This window comes from Sinocyclocheilus grahami, unplaced genomic scaffold (assembly GCF_001515645.1).
Source record: "Sinocyclocheilus grahami isolate Dianchi unplaced genomic scaffold, SAMN03320097.WGS_v1.1 scaffold3.1, whole genome shotgun sequence".
Taxonomy (NCBI): domain Eukaryota; kingdom Metazoa; phylum Chordata; class Actinopteri; order Cypriniformes; family Cyprinidae; genus Sinocyclocheilus; species Sinocyclocheilus grahami.
The window spans coordinates 2,990,771-3,012,397 of record NW_015505182.1 but is presented as its reverse complement, the minus strand read 5'-3'; the positions used below and the strand labels follow the sequence as shown (position 1 = coordinate 3,012,397).

Below are 21,627 nucleotides of genomic sequence, written 5' to 3'. Positions count from 1 at the left end.
CAGCCTGCCAATACAAGCAGAGTACAGATTGTAGGTCACATATGGCACAGACAATCCAATCAGGACTAATCTGGCTTGACTCAGGGTCATAAATTACACTGCAAAGCTGGCTTCTACCCAAGCTTATCTCGCTGGACAGGTCAGGGCCACATTAATGTGAGTTTATGAAAACAATACGCACAAAAGAATCTAGTGTTGGAGTAAACACTTGTTAGCATGATACCTTTCTGTTGGCCTGTTTCTGGTGAAAATATTCTTTGGAAGACAACAGTACAGAAACGAAATCATTAGAAGTCCCCCCCCCCCCAAAAAACGATTTTCCAAGGAAAAAAGATATATATTCAAAAACAATAAATCAATGGCATTAATTTTTCCACTAACATCAGATGAATGACCAAAGCTAAATGCTGTGGTGACAAAAAAAATCTGAACATAAGGCTCAATCAATCAATCAATCAATCAAATTTTGCCTGCATCCCAGCTGTGGAACCACAAAGGGGGCTGTTAATCTTTCTTTTGTGTGTGTATAAATTTGTTAACCAAAGGCTCTGTCAGTGACTGGTACTCAAGCAGACATATGCAGACTTAAAATGATTCTTTTGTACTCTAATTTCTCCGTTTGGCCCATCTGAAGCCCTCTGGTTCTGACATGCTTGTAGTCTTGTGCATTATTTATAATATTCTGCAGCAGTGAAGACAAACTGCCGAACAAGAGGTTCATGTCTAGAGTAAAATAAGATATTCAGTGTGCAAGAAACTGGCACAAAGCAAGATTGCTGACAGATGGGAAGCCATATTCTGTGCTTCATAGCATTTGCCAGGCTCTCATTTTTAATGATAGAGATGTTTCGTATGGCAAAACCTTTCTTTGCCTCATCTGACACCATCACACAGATCAACTGCCTTTTTTGCTGTTGTTATTTGTTTTGTTTTTTGGGGGGGGTGGGGGCAGCGTCTGCTGTTTTTCATAAAGGAAATTAACAGTAAAGACATTTATAAAGCTACAAAAGATTTGCATTTTTAATAAATGCTGTTCTTTTTAACTTTCTATTCAAGGAATCTTGAAAAAAAGTGTATCACGGTTTAGACAAAAATATTAAGCAGCACAACTGTTTTCAACATTGATAATAGATGTTTTTTAAGCAGCGAATCAGCATATTAGAATGTTTTCTGAAGGATCATGTGACACTGAAGACTGGAGTAATCGCTGCTCAAAATTTAGCTTTGCCATCACAGGAATAAACTACATATTGTAGTAATATTAGTATAATTGTAGTAACCAGTTATTTTAAATTGTAGAAATATTTCACAATATTACTGTTTTACTGTATTTCTTTGATCAAATAAATGCAGTCTTGTTGAGCAAAATAAAAAATTCCCAATGGATTCCATGAACAAACAAACAAACAAAACAAAAAAATTATGTGAAAAATATACATCTAGATAAATGTACTTGAGAAGCATACTTAATTTAACCTTATTTTTGTTCCCCAAAAAAATGTAAGTACTTTTTTTTTATTTTTTAGAATCTATGGTAAAAAATAATAATAATTATAATAATAATAATTGTCCAGAGTACATGTGGATTATAGATACTCTACATACTTGAGTCCTTATAATGTGCCTTTATCCAGAGAGACCCTGTACAGATTTCCTATACCATAATTCGTTTTTTATTAAGACTTCTTATTTTTTCTGGTTACTGGTCGACTGCTTTCAGAGTCATAGAGGACGATCAGCAGGGGAACAGGTAAGTATGATTTATTTGTCATGTCTTTGGAACAGCAAAACAGAGAAGATACAACCACCGAAGGGTCTGGTTTTATTTGGAGATGGTAGAGAAATTTAAGAAAGTTGAATGTACTGTTTTTTATATAGGCTGAAACATTAGCTAATGGTTTATGGCCTACAGTCTGCATCTGAGAATGTCTGTGATTTGTATATAAATATATATATATATATATATATATATATATATATATACAGTCTATATATTTTTTTTTTCAAGTGGGACAAACACACTTGTGGAAACACTTAGTTGTCACCACACAATGCACACACACACTAAACACATCTACTTAAATGGTTATATAAAGCTGCGTCCACTAATCCAAAAGCAATCACTACAAAAAAAAGGGGCAGAGAAGAAATAAAGCTCTTAGAAATGAGCAGATGTTAAAAATTCAAAGCAAATTAAAATGACACACATATAAGATGCAAAGGTCAACGATTAGGACTCGGGTTCATGTAAAGAACTATGCTTTCCATTTCAGAGCAATAAAACATACAACTGTTAAGTTCACTCGCCTTGCACTCGAAGTTCAAATGAAGAGGGCAGACTGAGCTCAAAATGCCAGCTTAAAGAAAAGTTCACCTACGCCTCCTATCTCTGCCCCTTGGATGGAAATTTCATGAATGAACTGATAATAATCACGGGTGAATGGACGGTCACCTTTTCCAGTGAACGAGGGCCAAACGGAAATATAGAAACAGAGAGCGAGGGCAGCCACACAGCGGTTTTTAATGGACAGATGTGAACATCTCGATGAGACTCGGCGGTTGGCAAGCACGAGCGGACAAGGTCTGCGGAGAACGCTGAGCACCGAGACCTCATTTAGCCTCTCTGACGTGCTGACAGGGAGGAAGCAATCAGAAACAATATTCCAAAACCAGACGGCGGATAACTCATATTTTTCAGATGGGAGGTAAAAGCCTGCAGCTGCAGAATTAAACTAATATGATTTTGTCATTAGCAGTCATTAGATTTTTCACACAGGATCAAAGTAGCCGCCTCAGGAGACCATCAATCAAGTCGTATTGTTTAGCTAGATTTAGAGAGATGTCATTCAGAAATATTTAACATTTGACATTCCATCTGAACAAATTAGTTTTTTTCCCCCTCTAAGTATGTCTTGAAATCTGTTAAACAGCTGTTTATACTACACTTAGGGGCCATTTTTTAATTTTCTGGCCAAGGACATTGTTACAGTGTATTTTCCTACAATTTTGTAATTTTTGTTAGAGAAATAGAGTAGTTTACATCCTGTATGCATTCCACAAGTAACACTATGACACAGTTTTCTTCACATCTGACTGTGTTAGGATCTGATTACATGTCATTTATGCATCTGGAAAAATGTCTGCCAAAGTAACTCATACTGCATTCAAAGTATATTTTAGTTATTTTAGTTTTACTTGGGAAATGAACCCAAAACCCTGGTGTCATAAGCACCATGTCAAGTCAAAATACAGAAGCACTTTCATTACTGAAAGAGTCCAGATATGTTTTCAGTACTAATAACAACTAAAATTAAAGGAAAAATACAACGATGTTATGCAAGATTTGCTTTGATTGCTTATGCATTAAAAGCAAATCAAAGCTTTTCGAACTTCACATCTATTATGTAATTTTACTTATTACATTTATAGCTGATTAAAAATATTAAATATGAAAAAAAAAAACTAAAATCAATCATTGTAAATGCTACAAGTGAAATTAGGGATCACAACAACAATGTACACTATAAAATTTGATTATCCATTTTGAGATTTGCTCAAAATAATTTGCATCTAAATTATTAGCACTTTTAAAAATTAATAACTGCTAAATGACAGCAAGGCACAGGTAATCTAAAATAAAAATGAGAATGCACAATTAATTATTCCAAATCAACTGATACATATTACAGTTCAAAAGTTTAGGGTTAATATGCCATTTTTTTATAAATTAACACTTTCTCAGTAAAGGCATTTACATATTTACAACATTATATTTAAAAAAAACCTGGAAAAAATGTATTATTGTATCCACAAAAAATATTAAGTAGCATTTACTGTTTTCTACATTAATAATAGGAAATGTTTCTTGAGCATCAAATCAGCATATGAGAATGATCTCTGAAAGATCATGTGACACTGAAAACTGGAGTAATGGCTGCAAAATATTCAGCTTTGCATCACAGCAATAAATTGCATCTCATAAAATATAAAAATATTTATTTTAAATTGAAACAATATTTGACAATATTATTGTTCTGACTGTACTTTTTAATTATTTTAATGAAAAAAAAACATTCTACAGCCATGGTGTCACACCCCTTTGGACTTTTGTTGTGTTTTTATTCCTCATGTGTTCTGTGACCCAGTTTTCCCTCATGTTTGATTGTGTCATTTAGTTTAGGTGTGTCTGGTTAATTATCCTCATTTGCTACACTATATTAAGCCGAGCTCACACTGTGCGATTTTGGCCACGATTTGGTTGTCTGATACAAATTTTGAAAATCCTAAAAGATTCATATAATCCTAGGCTAAAATCTGACAGTCTCACAGTCACTGAACGTGTATGGGTTGATAAGGTAAAACTCCGGACAAGTTTTCTTGCGCGCATCCGTTTTTAACATGTCTTGACTGTCATACAGTCTGACATTAATGACAACTGAGATCCCACAGTGTGACATGATCATCATGTTCGTACAGTCTGATGAGTACAATCCTAAAGGACTTTTAAAAACTCGCACAGTGTGAGCCTGGCTTTAGTTGTGTTCTGTTCTCTGTTTGTCGTCCGGTCTACTACGTCCCTATGTCTGATCCTGCCTGTCCGACCTGTGTTCGCCCTTTTGTGGATTATTAAAGAATATTTGCATTGTTCATCATCTTCTTCGCGCATTTCATTCACCATAGCTGTGACAGAAGTCCGGACCTAGAAAGAAATTGTAAGGGGCGCCTTTCCCCCCGCATTTTCGTTTCGTTTTATTGAAAGTTTTTTGTTCGTTATGGATTGGGCGGCGAAATACTCTGTCGTGGCTCTGGGATTCGCTCCCCTTGCCGCCACGTCCCATTTCGACAACGAGACGTTGCAATCCCTGTTCCGGATCGGGGCAAATTACCATCACCCCGTGGACCTCCCAGACGCCACCGGACTGAACTGGAGGAAGGCCATGTTTCGGTGTCTGGAGAGTGTCCTACCCCGATCCTGAACACGACAGGACCCAGAGCCCAGCCCACCATCACCCCGCTGTGCGGAGCAAGAGCCTGAGCCCGCCGTGACCGACGAGCCATCGCCATATGGAGCGACCGTGCTGAGGATCGCCCCGGAGCTAGAGCCCAACACATCAGACCAGGTGTGAGAGCTAGCTACAGAGCTTGCCACGGGGGAGAGCGCTATGAATAGCGAGAGCGCGGAGGTAAGCTCCGCCCACTGCACCATGACTGACGGTGAGCCAAGCTCAACTGTGATGTGGATATATATGCAGACATGTCTCCTCTTCTCCCGCCTTCGTCTGAAGTCTCTGTCTGCCCTGAACTATCTGCCAGTCCTGAAATGACCACGGAGGTCGTTCCCCTGTCCACCGCACTCCCAGTGTTGGGAGTCGCGATGTGGTGTGTGTGGGCGGCACACACCATCCCTGAACCCTCAACCTGTCTGGATTTCAAACCCACCCTCTCCATCCCTCCATCTGATCCGCCCTGGTTCCTTCTGCCTCCAAAATGGCTCCTCCCTCTGTCTGATCCGCCCAGGCTCCTCTGGTTTCCTCCCTGGCTCCTCCCTCTGTCGTCTTCACCCTGGATTCTGTTTGTCGTCCTCCTCCCGAGTGTCCGTCCTCCGCCCGAACCTCCACCAGTATCTGTCTGCCTGCCTTCCTGTCAGCCCTTTGCCATCCCGTCACCATCCCACATCCCCTCCTTTGTCTTCCTCCTAAGTCCCCTTCCATCCCTTCCTTTGTTGTTCCTGCGGCACGAGGTCACACCTTCCGGGAGGGGGGCGAACTGTCACACCCCTTTGGATTTTTGTTGTGTTTTTATTCCTCAAGTGTTCTGTGACCCATTTTTCCCTCGTGTTTGTTTGTGTCATTTTGTTCACGAGTGTCTGGTTAATTATCCTCATTTGCTCCACTATATTAGTTGTGTTCTGTTCTCTGTTTGTCATCCGGTCTATAACGTTCCCTACATGTGATTCTGCCTGTACGACCTGTGTTCGCCCTTTTGTGGATTATTAAATACTATTTGCATTGTTCATGGTCTTCTTTGTGCATTTCATTCACAGTAGCTGTGACATACGGTAGTGTATGTTTAACCAATAATCAATAAATTAAAAAATGTGTTGGTGTAACCTAATAGGTTGATTCAGTTATGTTGTTACTTTAATAAAATCTCTTATGAACCACATGAAGCACATATCTGACTAAATGCTTTTGATAGTGTTCATTTTAACATGATAAAACATCCTTGGGATTTAAACAAACTTCCAAAAGAAATGCCATTCTGTATCATGACTGAATGAAATATTACAGCCAAAAATACATTCATGTAAATCAGAAAAATTTTGTTATTTATTTACCATCCCACAAATTACTCAGCAAAACTTCCGACTGCTTATAGCACCACTCGACTCTTCATTCACCACCCGTGCATACACAATGTGACAGAAATGCAGAGTTTGGATTTGAGGGCACTAATGAAATTAAGGCACTAGAAACCGAATGTGTTCCTTCTCACAGCTCTCAAGCGCTGGGTCTTTAAAGAATTGTTCAGGTTCACTGAGCAGAGCTGCAACTCTCTGGTGCTGTCATGTGCACAGGAGCATGAAGGATTTCATTTCAGAATCACGCGGAGGTCACCTCCCCAGTGTCTTGTTTTTAGGGATGCATCTTATCCGAAGTGTGAAGGTGGTGGTGATTAGAAGTTGAGGAAGGAAAACAAAAAAAATCAGGGTGTTGAGGACGAGGTGGCAAGTTTTTTACGTTTGATGCTAATGTGAGCCGAAACGCTTCTCTAATGCCATTGCTCCAAATGGGAAAAATTGACTTTCCGAGGAGAGGTGCCACACGCCAGCACTCCGAGAAGCCGGAAAGAGGCTAAGTGGAGTGTTCTGAGCAGGCAACAGCGAAGCCCGGAGCACAAGCAAATATTTCATGATTAATTTAATATCTGGAACATGAACGCTTCCCCCGTATCATGGGTTGCGAGAGGACACAGACAGCCAGCGATCTGGGAGAGAGAGTCAGGAGGGGGGGAGACGATGGAGACTGGCATAGGGAGGAGGGGGCAAGAACTGTGTGCATGTATGTTTCTAAGGGCCAGTTAAGGGTTGAGAACACCCGCTATACTATGCTCTGGGTCATTGCCTGGACTCAATCTGTCTTGGCCTAATGCGCCTTGAACGGCGTGCCTACTTACGGTGGGGCCAACGGCAGACACACGCAACCTATCAGCGGGAGTTTTGCCTTGTCATCCTGCAGGGTCCTCCCTCAGTAACCTCAGTGACCGATGATGTGTAATGAGCAGCCATTAAAATAAAACTGTGGCTCTAGTGTTTTGTTTTTTGGATTTGTGGAGTCGTGTCTGCTCTACCTTGATTGTACGGCTGAATTGAATGAATTGCAGGGTAAACGTTGCATGCTGCCGTCCATGGGCAAACGATAGACAGCAAGACATTTTCTAAGGGTATTTTTGTTGAAGTTGGGTCACTAAAACAACAAGCAGCTCCACAACTGCCACAGGGTGTGTCTTAATCAGCTCCCTAGTTCAGTAATAACTGCACTTCCTAGCGAGACCATACTGCAGGACTGTCCCAGTTGAAATCATTTGTGCACCAAAAATGTTCACTCCATAGAAAATGCAAGTATAAATGTATAAAAATAGAGCCTTATTTTTTGTCTTTAATAGGGACTTTCTTTCTAATTAGCTCTCTTTATGCATCCCTAACATGCATAAAAGGAAAACAATGCTGTAATTTGTATTTGTTAAAAAAAGAAGCAAATAAAATAACGGCATTGACAAAATCTAATTAAAACAAACAAACTAACTAACAAAAAATAGAACAAAATTGATTTTCAATTCATTCATAAGATTTTAAATGAAAATTATACTTTTGACCACTTTTAAATTTGTTCTTTTGAACTTTTTATGCATTAAAATGTCTATTCAGCTTGGCCATCACAACAAATAAATTACATTTTAAAGGATTTTTTAAAATATATATATATTTTAAATAATATTTCACAATTACTGTTTTTACAAGAATGATCAAATAAACGCAGCCTTGGTTAGCATAAGAGACTTATTAAACAACAACAACAACTTACCAGCCACAGATTTTTGAACGATAGTGTATGTATGTCTAGCTTAAAAGTATCTCATAACAAACAAAACTAAATTTAGGAGTTAAATCTGGTAGAAATTACTCTCTTCAGTAATATCTTAGTAAGAACCACTTTTTACATTGTACAGTAGTAATGTCTCAAGGCCATTTCTAATGTCCAAATTAATGTTCAAGATATACTGATCCACATCATCACGAACTAGGGAACAGAATGAGACACAAGAACAGTTTCCCCAAGCGTAATGCATCAGTTTATCATTAGGAGGAAACCAAGGACAACATGCAAATTAGCAACACTTGCTGAAGGTCAACCACAGGAATGATCTAAATTCAAAGCATGGCTACACATCACTACATTATCTGTAATTATTCTCAGTGTGGCCAGTAAATACATGACTTTGAGGATGGCATTATTTATCGTTATTCCTGTCTAATGTCCCTAATTGGAGCCAAGAGTTCTCTAACAGGCAAATATCCCTTGTGATGGTGTTAAATAAGTGAATTATTCATTCACACAAACCTTTTTTCCTCTCTTTTTTCATTTTGTTAATCCATCTAGGTAAAGCTAGCTCGTGATAAGCGTGTAAGGGCAACTCTGACATGCAGAATCTGTCGGAAGCTCGTGAATGTTTAAGAAATCTCTAGGAAAACACTGCCAGCAGCACACTGAGTGAAATGATGTTAGTGCTTGTAAGAACACGGAGCATGTATTAAGCAAAATGTACAACTATAAGGCATACAGCAGCACAGCGAGAACATTAGCTATGTAGGTGTAAGTGATGTTTTTAGCATGTAATAGATCTTAATGTTTTAGCCTCTTTTGGGTGTTATGAAAATGTATGAATGGAAGGCAATCGTTTTAAAATATACATAACGTATATGAACATTCTTATCATTCTTATATACAAATTATTTTACATAATTCTTCCTATAAATATAAATCACACAAAAAATTATAATTAAATTAAAAACTTCACAGGACACATAATACACATGGCAACCTGCCTCAACCTGAAATATATGAAAAATATTTGTGACGAGTGGGGCGAGGCCGAGAGCTTTATAAAACTTTATATTATGTCTTTTGACATAGCATTTTTCAAGAAAATCTAGCAAAAATCCAAACACATAAAACAGTAGTTCGTAAAATAAACAAATTATAGTTATATATTAGAAATTTGCTGAGCTTGCATTATTGGTTTCCAGGACAGTTGTATTGTGTTCAGTTACTGATCCGGGAACAATAACAAAAATAGAATGATACTGGAATTTTTTTTAATTAAATATTTAATATCCTAATGTATGATGTAGGCCTATTAAGGATACAGCAAGGGTTGGAAACAAAGATTTTAAACAAAACCCCGGCTGAAAACACACATTTATGAAATTCATGGCCACCAAGATATAGCCTTTGCCACAAAAATAATACACCGTAACACTTTACTTAAAGCCTGAATAAAAGTAGTTATAATACATTAATTATGCCTTGTAATGCACCTTATAATGCACTGTACAATCTCATGAATAATTGTAACCACAGTTAATACATTATAACACTTATCAATTTATTGTTACACTATATGCATTTTAAATTTGGCTATATTTATTTACAAGATATAATGTATTACAACGCACATTATGAATAATTATAATGCATTATAGCTTTTAATAACACTTAGTAACGCATTATACATAAAGGCTTTAAGTAAAGTGTTAAAATTAGTTAGTGTTAAAACAAAACAAAAAAACAAATAAACCAAATAAACACAAAATGAAAGCAGATAAAATTTAACAAGAAGTTAACATATGATAAAACATGATTAAAAATCTTTAAAAATCTTACTAAAGGGCAAAATGCACAGGTCAGCAGATAACAGCACAACATACTGTAGTTCTCATGGATACGCAATTATTTATTCCACGCCGCTGGAAGCAGCCCTTGCCCTTTTTATTCTGAACGCTGATCAAAGCCCTATCCTTATGCCTCAGCCTTAATCACTCTAATGGCTTCTGATTAGAGTGTTTACAGGTCAGTACAAATGGGACACACCCACAACTAGTCACTCTTTGAGAGGTGGTGAGTTTTTAAATGTCTAGTAATAAAAATATTAACAACACCAACAATCAAAATAGTAAATAAATATATAAATATTAGGGCTGTCAGTTTAACGCGTTAACTTAATTAATTAGTTATGAAAAATAACGCGATTAAAATATTTTAACGCAGGTAACGCACTGACCCCGCCCCCAGACCTGTATGCCATCTTACGTTTCATACAGTTAACTGTTGACAAATATGATGCAGGGCAACAACTCCATACATGCAGTTATGCCCTAAAATTCAAAATGTTGGTGCAAAAAATGCCCCTGTATGAGTTTTTATCTCATATTTATATCATACGATATCACGCGACCAGCGAGAGCAGTATCACATGAGTGCTGATTTTGTCCCGAATATCACGACTTTAAATGTTATTTTTTTACAACAGTTCAGTAAATAAGAAGTTGATATTGTGTTATATTTTAAACACAATATTATGTGATTTTGCTCAATTTTGCAGAGAACGTATTACCATAGCAGAATTGTTGTGCATCTCCGAGCAACACAGCAGTGTTTAGTTTCTGAATGAATCCGCGTTTTAAACAAATCTTGTGAATCAAATGATTCAAAGTCCCATTTATAAAGAGAGCCGTTTACTGAATTCCTGAATGAATCAGCCGTTTGAACGAATCGAATGAAAGACTCATAAAGACGTTTATACTGCCACCTGCTGGCAGATTAATTTCTTATTTAGCGTATCATTTCATTAAAAAAGAAAAAACATTAAAAGGACAGTTCACCCAAAACAATTCAAATTCTGTCATCATTTACTCACCCTCATGTCGTTTCAAACCTTTCTTTTGAGTATCATAAAATAAGTTATTTTGAAGACTGGTAACAAAGCTGTTTTAGTTGCAATGACTTCATTGTATGAACAAAAAATACTGAAATGTTTCTCAAAATGATCTTATTTTATGTTCCCAAGTTCATGTTAGGACGTTGTAGCCTAAATGTTTATGTGCAATTAATTTTATGTTGAATCAAATAAAATAATGCTTTCTAAAAGCAAAGGAAATAAAGATTTTAAACAAAACCCCGGCTGAAAACACATTTATGAAATTCATAGCCACCAAGACATAGCCTTTGTCACAAAAATAATACACCGTAACACTTAAACCCTGAATAAAAGTAGTTATAATACATTAATTATGCCTTGTAATGCACCTTATAATGCACTGTACAATCTCATGAATAATTGTAACCACAGTTAATACATTATAACACTTATCAATTTATTGTTACACTATATGCATTTTAAATTTGGCTATATTTATTTACAAGATACAGTATAATGTATTACAACGCACATTATGAATAATTATAATGCATTATAGCTTTTAATAACGCTTAATAACACATTATACATAAAGGCTTTAAGAAAAGTGTTACATTTAGTTAGTGTTAAAACAAAATAAATAAATAAACACAAAAATACTGCAGACAACATTTAACAAAGCTGTTTTAGTTGCTCTTATTTTATGTTCCAAAGTTTATGTTAGGATGTTGTAGCCTAAATGTTTATGTGTAATTAATTTTATGTTGAATCAAATAAAATAATGCTTTCTAAAGCTACAATTTGTAATGTCTACTTGATACGTTCTAATTTAACACAAAAACAGCTTTAAATAATCTTTTGTGGGTATTTTCACAGTCAAATTTATTTTGCGATTAATTAGATTAATTAATTAATCGACACATCATGTAATTAATTAGATTTTAAAAAAATTATCGACTGAGCCCTAATATATATATACATATATATACACAGTATATACACTATATAACAAAAATTACAAGTACATTTTCTATTAAATGTATTTTTTCCCACTAATAAATATTTAACTCGAAGTATTTCTTAATCTAATGGACAGTGATACACCATGAAATTATTAAATACAAGAATAAAGCTCCAGTACATTACAAAATATTAAAAAATGCTTTATAGGGGTTATGACAGGGGTCCTTGGTTCAAAAAAAGTTTGAGAAACCTTATGATAGTGAGAGCTGGCATTTCAAAGAGTTTTATAAATATGAAACAGAGAGATGAACCAATTCACCCGACCATGTTTTGATTCACACTCGCTTAGCTTTGAAAAGCTCTCAGAAGACTCTGCTTTAATTCCCTTTGAATCTGTATTGAAATTCTTAATGTGTAGAATGTTCAATCCGCTTCGATTAGACATGCTGACCCTTACTGAAAAAAGGCTGAGCCATATGTGTTTAATCAAAGTGTGTGCATATAAATATGTAAATGCTTACATGACCGTGTACACTAATGCAAATGTTCTCAGAATGTTCAAGAGTGCACGTATGCATTAGGGAATAGCCACACTTCCGCTACAATGTGAATGCTTGCGTGCCTGTATATGAGTGCATGTATGTAACTGTAATATTTGCTGTAGGCATTGTTCTCTGCAAAAGAGGAGGCTGTTTGGAAGATGCCGTCCTGCTGGCCCAATGCCAGACTGGATAACGGGTGCGATTCAGGGGTCACTGACTGGTGAGAGCTGACCTTTTGAACTATGGGATATTAGTTGCTCCTGTCGATTTTCTTACCCCCTCTAGCTTCTCTGCCCCGGTTACACTGTCTGAAAAGATCAAGTGGAGAGGGCTGCCATTCTGTTGGAGCAGCCTGCATTACGTAGAATAAAACAGCGTTTCCGTGCCACTGACTTTTCATTTCATGTAAGTGTCATTTTAAACACATTTGTCAAAAAGTACTATTAATTCCTTAGGTGTGTCAGGAGTTTTATGAATTCAACATGTTGTTCCTACAATACAATAATTTTTATAACTCAAATTAAATATGTCTAAATGTATACAATAAAACATTACAAATAATTTTAATTGATTTTACTACTAATGGATTTTTGCCAAGTATCCTGTAGATTTGCATTAACCTATAAAAACAAAACAATTTAAGAAATATTTAAGTGTTTCTTCAATTTCTCTAACCAGTGTGTTTCAAACTAATATCCTAAAATTACACACATTTGTCTGATAATAAGAATGTGAAATATTTCAAACTTATATATATTTTAACCCTGGACCACAAAACCAGTCAATTTTTTGAAATTGGGATTTATGCATCATCTGAAAACTTGATGTATGTTTTGTTAGGATCGGACAATATTTGCCTGAGATATACAACTTTGAATATCAGCAATCTGAGGGTGCAAAAAAATCAAAATATTGAGAAAATTGCCTTTAAAGTTGTCCGAATTAAGTTCTTAACAATGCATATTACTAATGAAAAATTAAGTTTTGATATATTTACAGTAGGAAATTTACTAAATATATTCATGGAACATGATCTTTACTTAATATCCTAATGATTGTTGGCATAAAAGAAAAATCGATAATTTTGACCCATACATTGTATTGTTGGCTATTGCTACAAATATACCTGTGATACTTATGACTGGTTTTGTGGTCTAGGGTCACATATTATAAATAAATACATTAAGTGCCAAAGCCAGAGCATTTTTCTGAAAAAAATTTAATAGAAATAATTCCTGAAATTAGTAAGTATTGTGAAGGTCATTTTTAAAATTAAGAATTTTAAATGAATCTTAACTAACACTCCTCTTCCTTGCATACCTAACATCTCTATGCTTTTGAGAACAAAATGTACCAGCACTTTAGTTAGAATGTTGCAATAATGGATGCATATAAACAAGATGGCTAGACATCTGTCTGAATATAAAAATAATCATAACAACCCATGACTTGAGTAATGAGCTGAAGTAATCAAAAACTACATTTGCTTTGTCAGTAACAGGAGAAGTTTGCTAAATTCCACATAAGAACCAATTATAGAAAAATGGTGTAATGAATCATCTCATCTTTGCCATGTACTTATAAACTGTTGTACTCTTTATGTTGTGGGAATTCTCTGTGATTAGTATGAGGTCCTCCCGGCCGGGATTAAAGCATGTTCAAAGGCATTGTCTAGACTCTAGAGTCTATCTGTTACTGCTGTGCAGCAGGTTAATGGAACATTAAAGATCTTAGTCCTGAGTGATAATGTTCAAAAGGGGCAAGACGTCGTCCAACTCAGTATGTGCTAGATATAGTATAAATTTGTATGTGTATATATTTCTGTAACAATAATAATAATAATTTGCTGTTGTTAAATTACCATCATTAACAATGTCTCAGGCATTAGCTAATTAAAAAAATTAAATGAAACAAAAAATATATATAATTGACAATGTAAATGTCAGTAGTTTTTTTTTTTTTTTACTTTCTTACGTTTTACAATAATAATAATAGGAAAAAAATCTCTATCTAACCACCATCATATTCATTCTCACATTGTTGTAAATGGCAACAATGCCCATGAAATTCCCAAAATGTCAATTGTCAATAGGCGAGTTTTCCGCAGTCCTGCTTTGCTTCAGTGTGCTACACAGTTTGTATGAAAGGGCTAGAGGACACTCTGGATAAAATCAGTAAATGGATCTGCACAACCGTCAGCAGTGAAATAGGCATGAAGCCTAAAGAGGCACTCACAACAGATGGAATTTCCACTCCATTGTATGGCATACAAAACGTAGGATGGAAGTTACACAAAAACACACGCACAGGCCCTGTTCTCTGCTGCTTCTCTCTCGCTCACAAACACACACACACACACATATTCAGGGCAGACTTGGTGGTCGTCATCTGACCTAGACATATCGGGTCATGCTGCTTTGTGGGTTCCTACAGGGCACGTCGTGTCAAAATGCCACACTCCTGACGGAGGGCTGAAAACGGGTTGAAGGTCAGGGTGACCGGATGAAAACAGGAGATGCAGGCAATCAGCATGAGGAGCACTCAAAAGCAAAGGGGGTCTGTTCTGTTTGCCCCAAGAAGGAGAAGCGAGAGGCAGAGCCCCTCTCATTATTTCAGAGTCTGTGGCAGCAGACAGCAGACACTGCGGGCGACAAACCCGGCATTCACAGCAACCTACTGAGGCATGAGGCGGGGGGCCAACATGGGTGAAAACATTGTGTACTATTGAGAGACAAGTGGCAATGGTGTTTTCTTCTGCTTCAGTAGTTCTAAAAAGGATTACGCTGAATATTTAGGCATTCTCGCACAACACTAAAACACTCACATAAATCTACAACAAGTGCGAATGATTAAAGGAACAGTTCACCCAAAAATGAAATCTCGCTGAAAATTCACTCACCTTCAGGCCATCCAAGATGTAGATGAGTTTGTTACTTTACTGGAACAGATTTAGAGAAATGCAGCATTACATAACTTATCCTGCCGTGAATGGGTGCCGCCAGAATGAGAGTCCAAACAGCTAAAAAACATCACAATAATCCACATGGATTATTAGCCAACGAAAGTAATCTTGTCTGAATCAGGACAGAAATATGCAAACAGTTCTAAAAACATGTCTCTGGATTTTGATGTTAGAGGACACTTTTTTCACAAGAGGAAGTGTTATTATGGACTAATATTTTGGCTAGAAGTTATGGTTTAACGTTAAAATGCCTTAACAATGGATTTGTTTCTTATAAATACACAGCTTTTTGTTTCACAAGACATTGGTGGATTGGAGTCGCGTGGATTACTTGTAGATGTTTTTTATCAGCTTTGGGACTCTAATTTTGACGGCACCCATTCACTGCAAAGGAGTAATTGATGAACAAATTATGTGATGCCAAATTTCCTAAAATTGGTCCTGATGCACAAGCAAACTCATCTACACCTTGAATGACCTGAGAGTGAGGTCATTTTCAGCAAATTCAGCAAATATTCCTTTAAAGAATTCTGAAGTGCTGGAATATCTACGTAGTTCAAAAATGCAATAAAAATAACAGTTTAATGAAAGTTTTAATAAGAGTATCACAAAATGTCAATATTTTATTCGCTCAGCCTCACCCTAAGGATTCATCTTGATTGTGAATATTTGATCAGCGATGGAAAAATTAGTGTGCATGACAGCAGATGACAACTGTAGCCATGTCTTGGTGCATAAATGCCAAATAAAACATTTGGAACATGGCTGTAAGGCACTGCAAAGCAGTCAGCTCTGTTTTCATCTGGACGCCAAGTTCTTCTGGACCAAAGGGGAAAATGTCAGGCATGCATTTTGTTGACTGAAACAGTGACATTGGTGAAAAACCACACGGCGCTCATTTGAGAAGAGGCTGACTCTGCATGCATTCTCTGGTGGATAGGTCACCCTCAGGGATGTTCAGACGGCACATCGACCCAGACTGCTCTCCAAAAATGCTCGAAAATAAATACTATGAGACATACTGTGATAACCTGAATAACTGTGAATCTTTAACAGATGTGAGTGTGGAATGCTTATTATTTGAAACAATAAAATACATTTATTTGTATCTAACTCATTGCGATTAGGTGCTCTGCATACAATTCATACAGTACTTCCTTCAGATGAAAAAATTATTTTCATTTCATTCATATACTGCTACTGTACTATATATTCTGTTAAATGCTATACAAATATGATATCTTGAACTATTTTCCATAGCTTTTGTAATTATAATATGTGTGTTCCTGTGGCTCAGTTGTAGAGCATTGCGTTAGCAGTTAGCAGTGCAAAGGTTGTGGGTTCAATTCCCAGAGAACACACATCCTGGTATAAAATGTATAGCCTGAATACACACTGTAAGTCGCTTTGGATAAAAGCGTCTGCTAAATGCATTAATTTAATTTAATATGGCATCAATGAGTCATGGATTTTTTTGTATTAATTGCAACAAAACATGATTATTCACAATTATTCATGATTTCTTAAATCAAACATGCTATGCTGGATTAACGTCTAGACTTTGCCTGGTCACTTCAGGGCATGAACTGTCCTAGTCAGTCTCTGACCCTTGGCATTGTCTGACTGCTTACAAGAGCAATGTTTTCTAATCAACATCTCATGACATCTGCTTTACACTGTGGATTAAAGCGCAATATTCAATATCTAGAAATATTAAGGTTCAGAAACAACCGTTTTTTCAAAAAACAACAGTCGTGCTTCATTCTTGTCCACCACACAGCTTGAACGTACAACTGTTTTCTCTAATTTACAATTTACACACACTACCATTTAAAAGTTGGTTTTGAGATTTTTTTTAATGTTTTTTTTTTAATAGAAAGAAAGAAAGAAAGAAAGAAAGAAAGAGAAAAATAAAATAAAAACAGTAATACTGTGAAATATATTAATTTAATTTAATATGGCATCAATGAGTCATGGATTTTTTTGTATTAATTGCAACAAAACATGATTATTCACAATTATTCATGATTTCTTAAATCAAACATGCTATGCTGGATTAACGTCTAGACTTTGCCTGGTCACTTCACTTCTTTTTTTTAATGTTTTTTTTTAATAGAAAGAAAGAAAGAAAGAAAGAAAGAAAGAGAAAAATAAAATAAAAACAGTAATACTGTGAAATATTATTATAATTTAAAATAACTTATTATTATAATATTTAATCCTCATGTATTTATTTATTTCATTTTAAATGGAATTTATTCTTGTGATAGCAAAACTGAATCTTCTGCATTACTATAGTTTTCAGTTAAAAAAATATATATTATTGAAAACAGTTATGCTTAGTATTTTAATGGAAACCATGATACAGAATCATTTGATGAATAGAAAGTTCAAAAGAAAAGCATTTAAATATTTTAGAACATGTACTTACTGTTACTTTTGATCAATTTAATGCATCTCTGCTGAATTAAAGTATTGTATTAAATTCTTTCAAAAAGAAAAGAAAAAAATTATTGACCCCAAAACATTTGAACAGTAGTGTATATGCAATAGAAATGTGCAAAAGAAGGTGAGAAATGAATAAGTATTTACAATCCAGGTTATACCAAGTTTTTTTGGTGCCTGTGCATAAAAAAGGATAAAATGAGGTAATAATAGTTAGAAAAGCAGTTGTATATGGGGATAAAAAAGCAAATCAATTAAGGAAACAATATTGCATCTGAAATCATCAGACAATCCTCTCTTTGCTGACACCCTAAAAAACTAGATTCATGAAACATGCATAATACCATCCTATCCTGTCTTCCTCCCACCTCTGTGGACTGCAGTTCCTTTAGTGTTCCCATAGGCTTGTGTTGGCTTGCTTTATTTAGTATGTTTCCTTAAGCCTGTTTTGGAGAAAACTTCAATTGCACACTGTCCAATTAAGTAAAGCAATTTTGTGAAAACTGGAAAAGAAGGGTTACATGAGAGGTAGCCTAATTTGGGTGTGTCAAAGCAAGCTCAAAGGGCAATGAGAACGGTCATCTTGTGTAATACTGAGGGGTGATGCAGAATGTTCCCTCTAGAGAGCAGCACATAATCAGGTTTTCCATTCAGAGCCCACTTTGTATTACAATAGCTTTGTTCCGTACGCCATCTGCTGGTGATACATTTCATCAACTTTTTGCAAAAAGCCTCACATTGCTACTTGTTCATTTTTATATGACCTAAACCAGTGTTTTTCAGTCCTGGAACTTTTTTGTGCTGATCTCAGTTAAATGGTCAGTCTTGTTTATGCCCTGTACTCCACTTTTGAGTATTCTGCTGGGTGAGTTTAATATACATTCTGTCCTAGTGATTGCCAGTTATTTCTATAGTCTGCCCTTGATTAATTAGCAGAAATACATGCAGGGCCGGGTCTAGCTTCTCTCCGCTCCAGATTCTTCTTATGGCCCTCAATCCTCCCCAGGATACATAATTTGCTTAATCTTTGTGATAGCACAAAATATAAAAAAAAGAATCTAAACATTAAATTAGTTACATATTAAAATGATCAGAGATATAGTGCGGTGGTATTTTTCTTGAGCGCCTTCGTGGCGCACATCCCTACAGCTCCCCCTCACTGACAGAATTTCATGTGAAACGTTCATGCCATATTACTGTAATTTTAGATTATGACTTGTAAAAAGCACTCACGTCCTTGTCCTTTTTATGAGCTATTTCCTGAAGCTTTCTCGCTTCTCAAGACGGCCACCGATAATCACATACAACAGCTCTTAATTGCACTCTAGTCTATAGTCAAACGCGCTCAAACCAAGGCAGCCTAATGCTTGTCCCTGCCAGCTTGTATCTGTGTATTCGGTAATACTGTGGAAAATTAGTAATGGAACCGTGTCAGATATTTCAGTATCGGTATCAAAATATAGATATTTATGATAACACTACCATGTTGTTTATTTCTTCAAACTTTGAGTCCATAAATTACGCTGAGCTCCCTCACTGTCTGATCAGCGCCTGCAACAATGACTTTTCCCGGTTCAGATATCAGGACTTTTATTGGTCCCTTTACGATCGGATATCTTTATTGGCTACTGAAGTGCCGTCAAAGGTTTGAATATTAATTAAAATTGTGGGCGTACTCAGTAACGAACTATGATTTAAAAGTAACCAAGTAGATTATTTTGCTTAATTTGTACTTAAGTACAAGTAAAAGTACAGCTTTAAAATATACTCAAAAAAGTACAAGTACCCGAAAAAACTACTTAATTACAGTAATGTGAGTAGTTGTAATTCGTTACCTCCAGTTTTTGAAATGCCCCCCCCCCCCAGTCACGCAAACCTAGAACCGGCCTGAATGCATAGTTTGTAACTACAATTTGTCTCCATCGAAACATTTAAATTAAATAAATATATATTTTCATGTGGTACGTACCTGAAACAAAGCTCTTGAGTATCGTAAAACGCACATTGTAGTAAGTAGGCCATGATCCAGGTATGTCAAGGGTTGCCATCTTGAAACGCTGCACCTGCTCAACTGGACATCAGCGGAGAAGATTCGTCAGTTTGCTGAACATGACCGATGTTAATTTCGTACAAATATTAATTTTGTATAGTTATTTGGAGTTTACAAAATACCCGTTTTATATGAGAAGTCAAATTAATTGTGCAACAGGCAGTGTTGCCAAGTCTGCGGTTTTCCCACGGAATTTGGCTATGTTGCCACGGGTTGTTTTTAATGTCCGCGGGTTTAAGCAAACCCAATAACGTGACATTTAGCCCCTATAATGCTAATTTTACCAGGGGAACCTCGCCAAAAAACATGTATTTTACCACCCGGAACATGATTTCCTCCATTTTTAAAGTTTACTCCATCTGCAATATGCAAAATTGTCTGCCATTTATGACAAATCAAATCAACAAATGAATAAGTAAATACCTTCTGGCAAAGATTTTTGATGCCTGTTCCAGAAACAGTCTGTCAACTCAATTACTTTATCAGGTAGCAGTAAACAGTATGCTAGCCATCTTTAAACAAAAAAAAAGAAGAAGAAGAAAAGAAAAACAGAGCAAGAAAATTCAAGTCAATTTGTGTAGCGCATTTCACAATCTATGTCATTTCAAAGCAGCTTTGCAGAGAATCATACATTAATGGCTCAAGCCTTAAAGCTCCCAGTGTGCAAGCCAAGGGTAGCTGTGGCAAAGAAAAAGGAGCTAGGGGAGAGAAAAACCTTGCAATGAACCGGACTCTGTTGGGGGAGCCATTTTTGTGAGAGAATCAGACAGTCATTGAAAGGCCTGTAGGTGGTCAGCGGATGTACTGTCTGAGACCAAGTCTTTATACAAACTCAAGAGAGTCTGTAAAATGTGCATCAATAACATATATTCTACTATGTTTTCAAATAAGTATTTTCTCCCACATTTTAGTAGTTTGGTTTCCTTTATCACAGTATACTGCACAAATACATATCATCTTTTTTGTTCTGCAAAGTTGTATGATGGTGTATGGCAAGTGAATCATGACAGAATTGTTCTTTTAGTGTATAGTATTACCTGCATACAATTTCTTCATAAATCCACCCAGTTTTCCAACAACTCTGTCAAACAATTAATAAATCTATTTAATGAAAAGCAAAGTCAAGTGAATGAACTATACCTGATAAAAACCTTTAATATTGTATTACAGTGTCATTGTACCTTGCATCTTGGCCTCGAATGCAATGCATTTAATACACTTTTAATTGTGGCCTAAGTGTCCAAATAAAAGCAGCATTGCATGCCAGGCCATATAGTAATATTGTCTGCTGTCTAACACTACAGCTCAATCATTGTGCTGCCTATTCTCCACTGTTGGCAGATGTTGCAGATGGCAGATAATCCAGAATCTTGGGTCTGATGCAAGCTGGATTTATCTATGACCATGATACCAACATCTGTCGTGACTTCACAGTAAGCTAGCTGAACACGAGAGAGCGTTGAGTGTGAATACTCCTTCATCATCAAAGAAGTAAAGTGTTCCTAAACCTCAAGTAAAGGTAAGTTCATATTAAAATAGATGTGTTTATTGCAATTTGGTTTAAGCAGTTACAATAGAAGAAAATGTGTAGTCTAATGCAGTGTACATAACTGCCATCGTCAATAGCAGTTCCTTTCCAAAGTGGAAAACATGACAGAAATGTATGTTGATGTTGAGTGTGACTGAAA

At 36.2% G+C, this 21,627-nt stretch overlaps 1 protein-coding gene across 1 annotated transcript in view; it reads left to right on the top strand.

Moving 5' to 3' along the window:
- Nucleotides 1-2,243: 2,243 nt before the first annotated feature.
- lactbl1b (lactamase, beta-like 1b) overlaps nucleotides 2,244-21,627 on the top strand; it is a 35,447-nt gene continuing 16,063 nt past the window's right edge. The window contains exons 1-3 of the mRNA XM_016254198.1: nucleotides 2,244-2,705; nucleotides 12,605-12,702; nucleotides 21,281-21,458. The gene's annotated coding sequence lies outside the window, so the exon portion shown is untranslated. The remainder of the gene's footprint in view (nucleotides 2,706-12,604; nucleotides 12,703-21,280; nucleotides 21,459-21,627) is intronic.